Raw genomic sequence first — 14116 nt, 5'->3', positions numbered from 1 at the left:
TCTGTAGTTATCTAAAAGAGAAGCATTTAATGTAGTTTTTTTGATCAGTGGGGTTACCCGAGCCTGCTTGAATGCTGTGGGGAAGATGCCTGTGAGGAGAGATGTGTTGATAATGTGTGTGAGTGCCGGTAAGAGTGTGGGAGAGATTGTTTGGAGAAGATGTGAGGGGATCGGGTCGAGAGGACATGTTGTAGAATGGCTGGAGAGGAGAAGTTTGGATACTTCTGCCTCGGGAGTTGAGAACTGATTGCTGATTGTTCTAGTTTTGTCTGTGAAAAAAGAGGCAAAGTCATCAGCGGTTATCAAAGTGGTGGGAGGTGGAGGAGGGGGACAGAGGAGAGAATTAAATGTTCTGAAGAGATTACGCATGTCTGGAGCGCTGGTGATCTTGTTGTAGAAATGTGAGGATTTGGCAGTGTGGACTTCAGTAGAGAAAGATGAAAGCAAAGACTGATACCTACTCAGGTCCGACGGATCGTTTGATTTGCGCCATTTTCTCTCTGCCGCTCTGAGTTTGGTCCGATTCTCTCGAAGAACATCGGATAACCAGGGGTTAGAAGGAGCAGCCCGTGCTGGCCTAGAGGAGAGAGGACAGATGTCGTCTAGACAAGAGGTTAAGGTAGAGCATAAAGTGTCAGTGGCTGCATTTACATCCAGAGAAGAGAAATGGGTAGGCGAGGGAAGAGAGGAGGATACTACAGAGGAAAGAAGGGAGGGGGAAAGGGAGCGTAGGTTGCGTCTGAAAGTAACCGGTAAGGGAGATGGTGGCACCTGAGTAGCAAAATGTAAAGTAAATGTAATGAAGAAATGGTCAGAGATATGGAGTGGTTGTACCAGAATGTTATCTGTAGAACAATTGCGTGTATTAATTAAGTCGAGTTGGTTACCAGATTTGTGCGTGCTAGTAGTGGTGAGGCGTTTGAGATCAAATGAAGCTAGGAGTGACTGGAAGTCTGTAGCATAATGCCTGTCTAGGTGAATGTTGAAATCGCCGAAGACTAAGAGTGGAGTGCCATCCTCCATGAAAGACGACAGCAGTCCGTCCAGCTCGTCTAGGAAGGTTGGTGGTATTTGGCCCGGCGGACGATAGATTACCACAATATGGAGTCTTATAGGAGCTGTCACAGTAACAGCATGCGATTCAAATGAGTTGAGATTGCCTAGGGGAGAGTGGGTAGAGTATTTCCAATTGTTAGAAATGAGCAAGCCAGTGCCCCCACCCCGGCCAACTTGCCTAGGGGTGTGAGAGAAAGAGAAATTGTGAGAGAGAGCAGCTGGGGTTGCCTAGTCTTCTGGACGGATCCAGGTCTCAGTCAAGCCCAGGATGCTGAGTGTGGAATGTAAGGAAAATGCAGAAATGAAGTCGGCTTTGTTGACAGCTGACTGGCAATTCCAAAGACCTACAGAGAAAGAAAGAGGTGCAGTGGAAGATGTAGAGATAGTGCGCAGGTTAGCAGGGTTACGTGACCTTCTGCATGTATTTTTAGAGCGTGGTAGAGAGAGAACCGGAATGGTTTGGAAACACATGATAGTGGATAGGAAAGCGTGAGGACAGATATAAAGGATACTTAAGTGTGCGCTCGGTGTCGTTGCTCGGTCAAAGTCGCGCAGGAAAAAGTCGTCTGTCTTTACACTCGTTGGTCTTCACACGAGGAGGCTGAACGAAGCGTCAGCGCTCTGACATCAAATAAATACAGTCTAAGAAACTAGAGTGAAAACAGCTGTTGCCGGCTTCTGATCAGCCCAGCCAATAAGGTTAAAGGACTGCTAAATATCTCAAGACGAAACTAACACTTTGCACAATCACAAAGGCTCGTTCTCAGCTGAGGCGCAAATTATTCTAATTTCCAGTAAGTGCAATTAACAGAGAAAACAATGAAAATGCAGAGTAGAAATAGGTAGGAAATGAACTATTCCTTCCTAGTAGCAAGTAAATTATTTAAACAACAGAACTGCAACCAAGTTATTCAAAACACTTACGCAGCTGTAGTCCGTCTCTTCTGGTGACAAATCGGCTTTCCCGATTAGTTCAACCCTTCTGCTCTTTGCAGGATTGAACCAGCAGTACGGGTCCACACCAAATCTTTTCTACACAAAAGTTTTTGGGCTGAAAGTAACCTGAAAGCTTGAATTCTGCTCTTAATATCTATCAATCCTTGTCCTCCTTCACAAGGAGACAAATAAAGTTGCCATCCCAGAAGAAATCAACTAGTCTCTTTTGTATAGAGGTCACCAATAATTCTGGTGGTTCAACCACCATTAACTTATGCCATAAAGTGGATGCAGCCAAATTATTAATGACTAAAACTCTCCCCTTATAAGACATTTGTGGTAATAGGCATCGCCACTTAGATAATCGGGCCACCACCTTCTCCAGCAGTCACTCCCAATTTTTTTTTCCTGAAACCTAGAAGAACCCCAAAAAACACCCAAAGCTTTAAAACCTTCTTTCCCCCACTTTAACCCTCCCGGTAAATCTGGAAGCCTTGGATTTATCCATTGACCTACTGCATATGCTTCACACTTACTCCAATTAACTTTTGCAGTAGATGCCTTTTCATATACATCCAGGGCTCTCAAGTGTCACGCATTGAGCGTGACAGTCACTCATTTCGGTCTATTGTCACGCACTCCCGCCACACATTGTATTTCTCACGCAGAAAAAACTATTTATAATATATTTAATATACCGCAGCGCCCAACATTTCTCTGGCCACGCCGCTCTCGCTATGGAACCGGCAGGATTCAAGCGCGTCTCCCCTGGAGTTCTTAGTCGAGCCTGCCACTTATCAGCCAATCAAAAAAAAAGAAATAGGCTACACAATAGCCAATCAGAAAATAGCACTATTGTATCTGGGTAAGATTTAACGCAACAACCAATGAAAAAGCATCACTTTGAGCACAAAGTAAGTAATGATCTCCTGTTACAGCAAATTCACAACTTGTTTGACACAAACAATATTATGACAACTTGACTGCTGTTAGAGAATGTTTCCCAGATAATTAACATCAGTTTTTCATGAGTGTCTGTTACTTAGCCAACAGTTTTACAGCCTGTTCACTGACAACATCTGCTCAGAACAAGTAGTCTAGGCCTAGTCATATTTTCGTTATCACACGATGACTGACATATTGTCACATTATAAATATATCTCTCTCCAATAGGCTTAATAATTTTATTAGCACTAAATTAATTCAAGTGTATTGCATAGTTGATGTTATAAACTTTTAAAATCATGTCATATTTTATAATTATATCCTGGCCATGGATGCATTAATCATTGCATCTCGGATAAAAGGCAACTAAGCATCCTTTCATTCACCCTGAGAGGAAAGCCCCCCAAAAAGGGCAGGTTACGGGGGGGGATTGAGATGTCACTCTTGCCTGTCTTCAAAACTTGAGAGCCCTGTACATCTATAGTCTTTATAAGATTGATAACATCATCTTGTCCATTTATAAAAACCATTACATTGTCAGCATAAGCAGATAATACAATTTTATTACAATTAGAAACATTTAATATTGGAAACCCATTAAGATCTCTTCTAATTCTTCTTAATAGTAGTTCAATGGCAATACTATATAATTGTCCAGAGAGTGGGCATCCTTGCCTAATTCCCTTTTTACAGGGATTGACGCACTCAACCCTCCTCCCACCTTCACCAGTACAGAAACATCTCGATATAACAATTTTACCCAAGAAATAAACCTTTCACCAAAACCAAAAGAACTCAAGGCACTGAAAAGATATCCATGGTCAACCCTATCAAAGGCTTTTTCTTGGTCTATTGATAAAAACCCCATATTAATATTCTCTTTGAAACTCAAATCAACAGCATCTCTTAAAAGAAAAAGATTATCCATAATAGACCGTTAAGTTACACAGTACGTCTGATCACTATGAATAATTGTATCCAGATATCGTTTCAACCTATTCGCTAAACATTTTGCCAAAATTGTATAATCCGTACACAAAAGTGAAACCGGTCTCCATTTCTTCAAAAATCCCAAGTCCCCTTTTTTAGGTAACAAGGACAATACTGCTTTCCGGCAGCTACTTGGAAGAAAACCATTTTCAAAACACTCAACAAAACACATTCCAGAAATACCGATAAAAGTCCGTGGTTATTCCGTCAATACCAGGCGAACGTCCCACTGAAAGTTGTTTAACTGCATCTGTAAGTTCTTGTAAAGTAATATCACTGTCCAGATTTTCTCTCTGTTTTGGTTGCAATTTAGGGAGATCCTCACAAATGTCCGCAGCACTCTCATCATCACATTGTTCAGCATTAAAAAGACCAGAATAAAATCCAACTGCAAGTTTTCTCATTTCATTTGGATTGTCCGTAATTGTCCCATCTGGACGTCTTAAATGAAGCATTGGATTATGCTGCACCACATTTCTCTCTAATTTGAAAAAAATAAGCACTGGGAGAATCCATATCCTTAACAGAACAAAAACATGACCTTATTAAAGCATTTTTAACTTGCTCTTGTAAAAGGTGTTTCAATTCTAACTTCTTCTTACTTAATTCATCACTTCTGTTAATCCCTTCTTCATTGTCCAACATCATATTTTTCATTTCTCCTATTTCACACTGCAATTGTTTCACAGTATCTCTAATTTTAAGTGATACTTGAGACTCATCACTTTGACAGAAAATTTTGATATGTACCTTTCCAACCTCCCACCATTGCCTTTTAGTTTCATAATAATTTTTTGTAACCTAAAATTTCCCCAAAGATGAGTAAAACTCTCACAAAACAACTTATTATATAAGATTGTTTTATTAAAATGCCAATAATGCTGTGATCTAAAAGTTGTTTTTTTATTTATATCTATAGTTATCATATGATGGTCTGAAAAACCACTAGGAATAATGGCAGCATCTATCACTCTATTAGTAGAGTATTTACTTGTATAAAACCTATCTAATCTGGTTCCCTTAACTTCATTATTACCTGCTTTAATCCATGTATACTGTTTTATCCCTTCATTCCTCTTTCTCCAGACACCACTTAAATCATGTTCTTGAATCACTTTAGAGAGCACTACTTCTGATTGGAAAATGAGGTTCTTCGCTGTTCCTATCAACATTAAAATTTTCAGTGCAATTCCAGTCCCCAACCATAACTATGCAGACATTTTTATCATATTGTGAAATATGACTCTTTATTAAAAAAAAAAAAACCTCAATTCGCTCTGACCCAACATTTGGTGCATAGACATTAATAAATAAAAACAATATTTTTTCAACTTCTGCATGAACAAATAACACCCTTCCAGCTACTGCTTATTCAATTTTGAAAATTCCAACATTTAAAAATTTTGAAAAAAGAACAGCAACTCCAGCACTTGTACTAGAACCATGACTGAGTGCATATTTTCCCTCCCACCATAAACCCTCATTAGACCTGTCAGAATGAGTCTCTTGTAACATAACAATATAAATTTTCCTAATTTTCATGAATTCTGATAATATAGCTTTAATTTTGATCTCTCACTCCATTTATATTAAAAGAGCCTATTCTCATATGCCCCATATTAATAAAAGAATAAAAGAGGAAAAGACAGCAAAAAGCAGAAAAATATAAGACAGGAAAAACACCCAGTGCATCAAACTCATTTTTCTATTTTTTTTTAAACGAACCTTTACGCTTTCTTAGTTTTGTAAGCAGTTTCCTCAATCTAAATCTCTTTTTTTCATTCAATTCATCCAACCCAACAGTACGCTGTAATTTAACCACAGATTTCACAAATTTCTCTGTATCTGAAAAAAAAATCTCTAATCTTTACTGCTCTTCCAAATGTCTCATCCAAAAAATTATTTATCTCTTGTAGAGAATAAAAAAATACTATCTTCCATTTGAGAGCCTGTTTCAGAAAAACCTGACATTTGAGAGAATGTATCCTCATCCCTCATTTCTACTTTATTTTCATCCTCTAGTAGGCCTTCTAAAGTACTTTCCATTTTCTGATTAAGCATTCCAACACCACTAGTACTTGCAGTCTCAGAAGTCAAAACATTCTCATCCATATCATCTTGTACAACTACAAACTGATTTTCATCTTGTATTGCATTTTCCTGAACCTCAATTCCTTCATTATCACCCTCATGTTTTTCAGCTATGGCCTGTTCAGTTACCGTTTCCGTTCGTTCTATTTGACTATTCGCTCTAGCCGGCTCATTTACATCAGATCCTACATTATCAACGTTATCCTCCTCATTCATGTTCTCTTGAACTTTATGAGGACAAGCATTTCTCTTGTGACCAATGTCACTGCATTCAAAACATTTCAATCCAGCGGTAGAAGCATAAATCATAAACGATTTACCTTCATCCATAACCCGAAACAATATATCCAGTGTTGGCTCTTTTAAAAACATGAAAACTTGTCGTCGAAACGACATCACATGTTTCAATTCCGAAGTTTTACAACCCAGTGATATGACTTTTAATGGGCTCGCGATTCTTCCAAACCTAATGAGTTCTCTCTCAATAACTTCATTGGGAATGAACGGCGGCACATTCAAAATAATTACCTTAGACGTTAACGTAGCTAAAGGAAGGATTGGACAAAAACCTCCATTAATCACAACGCCACTCTCAATAAGTTGTTTGTTCATCCTAGATGCCGAAGATATATTTTCACAACCAATTTGTTCTCCCAATGCTAAAAGCACACTTTCCACCATAACTCCCTGTTTCCGGCACACACCTAACGCCATGGCGGAGTGACGGAGATGGCGCACGCTCACCTGGGAGCGACGCCATTCTCACACTCGCCAATTCATTTGAAAACAACACCAACCAAAAACTAACTTAACAAAATTAGGATATTTTAAACATACAAAAAATAATATAAATAATAATATAAAAAATTATATTTAAGCGGACAGTTGAAACTGAAATGTTCTTCCCCACCGCACCCTCCACCACTCTCCTACATCTCGCGAGAAGAGAAGAGAAGAGAAGAGAAGAGAAGAGAAGAGAAGAGAAGAGAAGAGAAGAGAAGAGAAGAGAAGAGAAGAGACAAATACTGAGAAATGGATGGAAAGAGTAACTCTAAGAGAAGAGATAAATACTGAGAAATGGATGGAAAGAGTAACTCTACATGGCACACCAACAGGATTTCACAAGGAAGATTCTACAAACAATTGATTCCAATACAGTTTGATATTATGCTACTAATATAACAATGTATACTTCAAAGGTTCAGTCACATTTACTGTTGTTCTGTGAATTTTCACTGACAAAATCAAGTCATTTCGATAGTAATCTATATGGTCGGGAATTTTGCTCTAGGGTGAAATATTTCCCCACACAGATTTCACACTGGGTTTAATTGGTCATGTGAATTTGCTGTGTTAACCAAAAGAAAGTTGCTTGGTTTGAAAGTGACTTCTGTGAGCTGTGCTTCATACATTGCTATACTAATCATTTTAGATGTCATATAACAATGCATTTTTAAAACAATATTTCTACTTTTATGTCAAATCCAAATCGGTTACTTAACCTGTTAACCTTCGCCCCCCATTGTGGGCCTCATAGTATGCTGCCTTAGGGGCTGTTCACACAGAACAAGTTTTTTTACAGTAGTTGAGAACCTTAAATGAGCAGTTGAGGGACAAGTCCTGTGTGTTTGATCGGATGGCTCTCACAGATGCAGTTAAAGAGGAGAGGCTCTAAAGACATTTGTTCTCTCTTTTCCTCTTTCCCTGGTCATATTGATCTGCCAGTTATTGCTCACTCTGGGGCTCATTTCTGTCACGGTTGCATTCCTATTTTAGTAGCTTTCACCCTCAGGCTTGGAAATATCCATTGTCTTTCAATTTAGTCATGAACTTGCCTGGTCATATGTAAACTTTTGTTTTTTAAATGTTTGGAGGAGTGGTCCTTATGCTGCCTTCACATGGTATCTGAAATTTCCTATTTCCCACTTATGCAGTCGTGATTACGAGCTTTTCGTATTCAAGTGCTTAAATGTCGGAAAGAATACAATGTAGCATCCCACTGGTTGACAATCATATAAACATTCACCGCGCTATACATGCAGTTTACTGACAATTCTGTAATTTTGGTCAAATACATGTTTATTTTACTGCTTATAAAACATACAATATGCTTCGAATGATCGTTCATATCTAGCCTATAAATACACTACTTTACTACTTTAGCAACAGGACAAAAGGATGTAGTTGTTGTGAGAACAGCATTGACAGCAGCAATGGTTTTCCCCTCCACCATGTTTAACATTTATGACCTGCCCAACTCGAATACTCTGGTATCAATTTTTTCCCCCAAAATTGACCAGTAGTAAATATGACTCGAGAGGCCATTCATGTCCAGTTTCCAATTAGGAAACTCATATTTACGATAATTCAGAACCACGATCCCTCTCCCCTCCCCACCCCCCAACCATTTGAATTCTGTAGGTGGATTTATTTTAATGATATTCTAATGGGCAGCTTTGTGATATCACGACACCCCGAAAAATAGTCTGTAGTCCAAACGAGCCGTTTGTTGTAGTTCTTGAAAAGGGATTTAAAAAAATATGTATATATCTCCCTTTGGAGTGGACTTTGAAATCTGTAACTTTGTAGATCTTTTTTATGCCCACACATACACACTACACACTGGCTAAAATTCATAATAGGTTATAATGCATAATAGGACCCCCTTTAAAGGACCCCTGTAGTTATGTGTTGTTTAGAACAACTCTGGCAGTGCAGCTGTGTTCACATAATGGCAAAAATTCTCATGAAAATGCATACACACATGTGATCAGTAATTCCACAGTGACTACACCTGCAGGTTATGTTTACCTATTGCTAATAGCGTTGCATGCCTCTGTTTGTTATCACTGTTTGTTTTAGAGGCATGTGGGAAAATACCTAATGCTGTAATAAAAAACGCAAACTGTTGGCATTTCATTACAGGAGGGAAAAATTCAATTACAGGGCTGTAGTTCTGCTCCGCACACTCCTGAGGGTAACACCTGAACGTTTACACTTTTTCCAAAACACTCACTCAGTTTGGCATAGCGTAAAAGCTCTTTAAGAGATCGTAGATTAACTGGTGAGAATGAGGTGAGATCTTTCTAAGAATGTTATACCGCCCCATTAATCTTTAAAATCACATCTAAAATGAATAATTGAAATGTTTACCTCAAATTAAATGTAAATAGTTACATTTGTAATTAATAAAAGAGTTTCAAGCTTGAACTTTTTGTTGGATGTGTCCATTCGTATTAATCATAAACAACCAATTTGTTTACATCAAAAAAACAGCATATGCAAACTTCTGTGAGTAAATCACTCGCATATATGACTACATTTCGAGCTGTCTAGCTTGCCAATCATTCAGTTAGAGCTTTTCGTGTCTTTACACCACATTTATCTAATTATTCCTGTTCATATCACTGGCTGCACAGCATATTTGACTATATAGTCTGTCGACTAAACTAATAAAATTACTAGCCAATGGCAATTGTATTGAATTTTAGGATAAAATGGAATACTTGATGCCATCTAAAACATTTATCATCTACACATTTTAAAGCCCTGTCAAATGTTACTTTTTTAAAATTGTCTCATCTAATAACATCATCTGTATGATGGGAAATAAATTATGCCTCTCAGGTATTGCAGAGTGTATTTGATTACAGCTCTGTGAGATCATGAAGGGAGATAGTGGTGTGTGTGTTTAGTGGCTCAAGAGATAATAGATGCATACTCATTTATAAGTTGATATATGCTAGTCCTTATTTGTCAGTTGATGGGGTTTCAGACAGCCGCTGCAGTCAGTCAGGTATAACAAGTCTACTGATCGAAGAGTCTTCTCCGTCAAACTCTATCACAGATTCTCAGTCTGACTGATGTGTATGAGCTATTTAAATATTGATGGGGCAAATCTCTTGTTGGTTTACAAAGATCCCAGAACCGCTTATTTGCATCCAGTTTTATTTATGTATGAACAAATATGATTTATTAATTCCACTCCTCGACCCAGAGCAAGTTTCCACAGAATTCTAACTGTGGCAATTTGCCAATCGTATTTGTACCCAAAAATGAAACACTTGATAAATAATGATGAACAGTGTCTTGGGAGGACAGACAAATGTGAATACTTGTGATTGTGATTTATATATTTATTTTGGTCGAAATGCATGTGAGTGTGTTTGCAGTACAGGCCTCATGCAGCTGCAATGAGGGATTCAAGCGCCAGAGAGATTTGTGTAAATGTGGAGTGAGCAATTAACGGCAATCACATTAAAACATCCAACAGACATCTGCAGCTCTTTCAGACTTGTGACTGAATATAGACATAAGAAATATCTAAACTATCAACATCACTGCAGTCTGATTAAATGGTAATCAGAAACATGCAGACAAATATTTTGAACTAGTTTTTGTTTTTATATTTCCAGTTTTAATTTTAATGTTATAGATTTAGTAATTGTGTTGTTTTGTCACTTTTAATAGTTTTTGTCCTTAATTGTCCTTCTGTAGGTTTCTCCCATCTGCATATATAATCATGGAGCTCAACTAGAGTGACCATTAGGTTCTTGGTCACCAGACAAGGTCCTTCTCCATCAATTGCTCAGTTTGGGATGGAGGCCAGCTCTAGGAAGCGTCCTGGTTGTGCCAAACTTTTTCCATTAAGTGTCTTCATGCTTCTGTGAACCTTCAATGCTGCAGAAATATTTCTGTACCCTTCCCCAGATCTGTGCCTCGATACAATCCTGTCTCGGAGGTCTACAGACAATTCCTTGGACTTCATGGCTTGGTTTGTGCTCTGATATGCACTGATAACTGTGAGACCTTATATAGACAGGTGTGTGCCTTTCCAAATCATGTCCAATCAACTGAATTTACCACAGATGGACTCCATTTAAGTTGTAGAAACATCTCAAGGATGATCAGTGGAAACAGGATGCACCTGAACTCAATTTTGAGTGTCATGGCAAAGGCTGTGAATACGTAGGCCTACATGTGATTTTTTTCATTTATTTTTTTTTAATTAATTTGCAAAGAGTTCAAACAAACTATTTTCACCTTGTCATTATGGGGTATTGTTTTGAGGAATTTTGAGGAAAATAATGAGTTTAATCCATTTTGGAATAAGGCTGTAACCAGTGTTGGGGGTAACGCATTACAAGTTACATGAGTTACGTAATATTATTACTTTTTCCAAGTAACTAGTAAAGTAACGCATTACTTTTTAATTTACAAGAAAATATCTGAGTTACTTTTTCAAAAAAAAAAAAAGTGAAAAAGTGGAAAAAGTGCTGTGAATATTTTCTGGATGCAGTTTATGAAGACATTAGTGATGCTATACATTACATAGCATACATTACTCACTTACTTTATATCTATGCATTACAATATCTCTTCCCTGTTACACTCTCAGTAGGTAATTTTGTCCACACTGCATTTATCTAATGTGCCTGACTGCAGGCACTCTGACAGTGTGTTTGTTTCTCCAGAGTCAGACTGTTTGTATATCCTAGCTCAATATGTCATATCTGCAGGTCCAGTGTAAACCGGCTGGTTGCATTTCACAGGTGAATGGACACATTACTTCCAAATCCATCACCATAAGGCCTGTCTGTGAGGGGAGGCACTCAAAGCTAATATTCCCACCAATGTGCTTTAGAGATCCAAGAGCCCAGCGCACCAATTACATCTTCAGAGCCGCATTCTTCCTCTCAGCCTAAATTGCTTTGTTACTGGAGTCTGGAGGATGTCACACAGAAGTTTGAAGTAATGGAGAGTGAAAGGAGTCCAGGGGCGGTAGGCCTGATGCAAGATGTGTTTTTCAGAGTGGACAGCAAGGTTGTGGAGTGTAGTAGTTGCTATGGAGTTTTAATGTGTGAACTGCCTTTAGTTTACAATAAATGAACGTATAGCAAAAATAGTCGTGGGCAGTGTGGTTATAGTGTAAAGCATTTGCAACACTGAACAAACTGAGTTAGAGATTTGTAATACTTTATATTATTATTATTATTATTATTAATCTTTATACTTTGTTGAAATTTACTTTTTTTTCTCCAGACTAATCAAAACCCCCAGCATTATGCCACAAAGAAGTAGACGTGACTTTCTGTTTTGGGTCAGTTTGACACCAACAAAAATTGTTGAAAAATGCAATAAAACAAAACAAATCAAATCAAAGAAAAAATCCTGGTTGAACTGCATCAATAAGAATAGAATATTATGTGAAGGTTTTGCATTTAGTAATGTTTATTTCTGGTGCTCTGTGACCCAAACAAAAGTATTAGGACTTGGTAGCATGTAATCAAGTTGAAATTCTGATTATAATAACTTGTCTAGGAAAAGTTAGGAGCTAGAAAAAGGCTGATTTGAGGGTTGTACCCTGTATTATGAGTCCTCACTTATTCTCAGTAATCATAATTGACTTGTTACCATGAGTATCTAAAGAAAGGATTTTTAATGCCAAATTTAATGAACCCCTATAAAGGAACCCTGTGTAAAATATAAAGGCAGTTATATAGTTTTACATGTAGTTTTGTTTTTCAAATTAAATATTTGTAAATATTAAATGAATTCCTATAAATTTGGTTAATGTTGGGTGAAGTTAAAATCACACACACACACACACACACACACACACACACACACACACACACACACACACACATATATATATATATATATATATATATATATATATATATATATATATTCACATATACATTTATTTAGTTATTTATTTATATTTTATGTATGGCCCCCAGTTTTGAAGCCCCTTGAATTAAAGCACAAATTTTTGGTGTAGGGCAGGGTTATTATAGTCAACTATAGTCAACCAAAAGAGAAAAAACGAAAACAGAAAATCCAAAATTGAAAACTAGTTTAAACTCTAATTAAAAACAACAGTAGTATCTCAATGATAGTATCATTCTAAAATAACACTGGGATCATGAAAAATTAAATCATGGACAGAGATTATGTCCCCAAATACATGTGAACCATTGGATATACGGTGTGTGGGTGTTAAAGGTGGTAATTTAGATATTCCAAGAGCTGCTTATTCTGCATAAATTATTATATCGAGTTCTGTCACTCTCTAATATTCTTTTTATACAAACTGTCTATCAAGCAGAACTGAATAATACAAGCTTGTCAACCTTCATTTCCATATAGCCAGCTCCTGTGATTTGCAGTTTACACTGCTTTGTTTGTACAGACAAAAAAAGCTCAAATTACAGTAATCTGCTGCAGCAAGATGCAATAAATGATTAATCAGATTTATCCAGTGGTGGCATGAAACGCTCCTCCGGCTGCCTCTCTTTGCAAGTTCACGTTCACAAGGTTACGTGACGATGCTTCGCATTCACTCTGCGCATTCACAGTTGTTGAAAATGCTTATTTGCGGGGCACAAAAGCCATTTTGTGCTAGTGTGTTGGATTGTGGTTCTCCTTTCACTGCATATGCTTGTCTCTTCTTTTTAAACGCTGCAGCAGATGTCACCTCTGTGCCTCGTTTTTATGCGTGTGCGCAAGTTTTTGTAGCTGTGCTATTGTATTCCCTCAGAAGACTATCTGAAAAGCAGCTTAACTTGTGTGCGTGAAGAATCCGTGATTTATTTACATGTTTATTTTTGTGTGTGTATGTGCGTTGTGCTTGTGGTGTCATGCACAGGCTCAGTGTGGTAGATAAGGCTATTGTTGCAATTTGGGATCCCACCTTCACTAAGCCCTTAAAGGGATTTTCCCCCGAGGCCTGGGTGGGCAAGAGTGGAAATAAAGCCACAGTGAACAAACACCACGGCTGTTAGAGGAGAGTGCAGGGGTTTAGCGGCAGGATATGGGGTTCACTGAGGGGCAGAGGGAGGAGAAACAGGCCGCTCTCCACTGGGGCTGTAAGCCATGACAGGGTCCTGAAGGCACGCTCCTTATTTAAAGCAAGGCGGGAACACAAATGAAAAACAACCGTGGCATACAGCGTGACTGATTCTGATTAGAAATCATTCCCCAGATGTGACTCCCTCAACTTAGCTTTCCTTCATTTTTAAAGCCACCACACTTTAATCTGAAGAGAAAGTGTGTGAGAAACATAAAAATTAAAAGAGATATTGAGCTTTCC

Source organism: Barbus barbus (assembly GCF_936440315.1).
Source record: "Barbus barbus genome assembly, chromosome: 19".
NCBI classification, from domain to species: domain Eukaryota; kingdom Metazoa; phylum Chordata; class Actinopteri; order Cypriniformes; family Cyprinidae; genus Barbus; species Barbus barbus.
Note: the sequence above shows the minus strand (reverse complement) of the source record.